Raw genomic sequence first — 2,056 nt, 5'->3', positions numbered from 1 at the left:
AGATCACATAAAGCCTTATCAATAAATACGGTGCCAATGTTACATGGGATGGAAAAACTCCCGGGGTCCTTAAGTTTAGGTGGAGACTTGTTTTGCAAATAAGCACTACATTCCTCAGTGAAAGCTACAGTCTCTACCTCACAAAAAGCACGTTTTCTGGTCAAAATATCTTTCATGAATTTAGCATACGCAGGAACTTGTAAAATTAATTCAGTAAAAGGAACCGTTACCTGCAAATTTTTGACCACTTCCAAGAATCTGCCAAACTGCTTGTCTAGCTTATTCTTCAGTTGTCGGTTTGGGAAGGGGAGTGCAACAGGTGGTACTTGTATATCCGCCCCCTTCTTAACCGCAGTTGTAGCCTCATTCTCATTGACTACCTTTTCAGCTGGTTCCTTCTCACCCATATCTATCTTCGGGATTTCCTCACTGACCAGATCACTAGCAGACACCCCGGAATCAACCTCAACCGGCATAGAAGGACCATCATAATCCCTACCACTCCTCAATGTAATTGCATTAGCAGACTCCCTATTTTCGGGCTGTGAAGGAAGTTGGCCTGGTGGCCTCCCTGCAATAGTAGTAGCCATCTGTGCCAATTGTGTATCAATGATCTTGTTATGAGCAGTAAGAGCATCGATTTTTGCATCCTTTTCACTTAGAGATTTTTGCATTTGTAGCATCATGTTTCTCATCTCTACTAGCATAGGGTCAGGCTGTGTGGCTTGAGGTTGTGGTTGTGGGGGTGATGTGTGTTGTCTAGAGAACCCAGGTGGCCCACTAGACTGTTGGTTGTAGTTGTTTCGGGGTTGGTAAGATTGTTGGTGTGGGGGTTGATATGGTTGTGGTGGTGGATGTTGAACTTGGTGAGGGTTTTGGATGTTGTTGCTCCTGTAGGAAAGCAGAGGGTTATTTTTGTAGCCCTCATTGTAAGAGTTGGAGAATGGGTTGTTTTGTTTGTAGGATTGAAAAGCATTACATTGTTCAATAGAGCTTCTACATTCCTGTGCATAATGACCAGACATTCCACAACTTTCACAAATAGTAGTAGGTTGGGCACTCATAGCAGCTACACTAACAGGTTGGGCAGATTGAGCATTGGCCGCTTGCATATTATCGAATTTATAATGTAAAGCAGTCAATTGGGCAGTTAATTGTTCAATAGAATTTAAATCATGCTTACCACCCCTCTTAGATAGACCTCTAGGATTTCCATACTGGGCATTGTGAATGGTTATCTCCTCAATCACCTCCATAGCTCTAGGCACCTCAAGTTGCATGAACCTCCCACTGGCAGCTGAATCCAACAAACATCAAGACTCATTGCCCAGACCATTATAAAACTGCTGAATCAAGAACCAATCTTCCAAACCATGGTGCGGGCATTCTCTTTGCAAATCCTTGAATCTCTCCCAAACCTCGAACAAACTCTCATCCGCTTGTTGTGAGATACCTAATATCTGACCCCTCAGACGAGCCGTTTTCTCAGGTGGAAAATATTTAACATAAAAAGCAAGAGCCAAGGATTCCCAATTATTGATTTTCAAAGCCGCCCGATTCAACCCATTAATCCACAGTTTAGCTTTCCCACTCAAAGAGAACGGGAAAAGTATCTCCATAGTCTGCTCCGGAGTCAATCCCTTTTGCTTGATGGTGGAGCAATATTGGATAAAGGACTGAATGTGAAGATTCGGATCTTCACCTGGTTCCCCACCGTACTGGCGTCTCTCGATCATGTTAATCAATGCGGGCTCAATCTTGAAGGTCTCAGCTGCAATAGAAGGCATGATTGCCTTTGGCAGCACGGACAGACTTGGCTTAGAATAGTCCGTAAGCCGTGGGGTAGGTGGCGGTACCAGATTTTCGTCACCCATCTCTATCTCTGAAACTGAATCTGTATCTGAAGGAAAAAGATCGCCAATATTATGATCAGAGTCAGAGTAATTCCCACACTGTGCAATGAAAGTTCTTCGTCTACGAAAGGTTCTTTCGGGCTCAGGATCGAATGGAGTAAGATTACTAGTACCTACGGTCCTGGGCATAGACAAAGACTACA

The 2,056-nt window shown here is 43.8% G+C and overlaps 1 non-coding gene across 1 annotated transcript; it reads left to right on the top strand.

The window, feature by feature from the left end:
- The first annotated feature begins 1,368 nt into the window (after positions 1-1,368).
- LOC130460163 (small nucleolar RNA R71) lies at positions 1,369-1,475 on the top strand. The gene has a single exon (XR_008920107.1). It is a non-coding gene; the product is annotated as a small nucleolar RNA R71 (small nucleolar RNA).
- Positions 1,476-2,056: the final 581 nt, after the last annotated feature.

This window comes from Spinacia oleracea, chromosome 4, assembly GCF_020520425.1.
Source record: "Spinacia oleracea cultivar Varoflay chromosome 4, BTI_SOV_V1, whole genome shotgun sequence".
Lineage (NCBI taxonomy): Eukaryota > Viridiplantae > Streptophyta > Magnoliopsida > Caryophyllales > Amaranthaceae > Spinacia > Spinacia oleracea.
The sequence above is the reverse complement of the archived record's forward strand: the minus strand, read 5'-3'. Positions and strand labels throughout refer to the sequence as shown.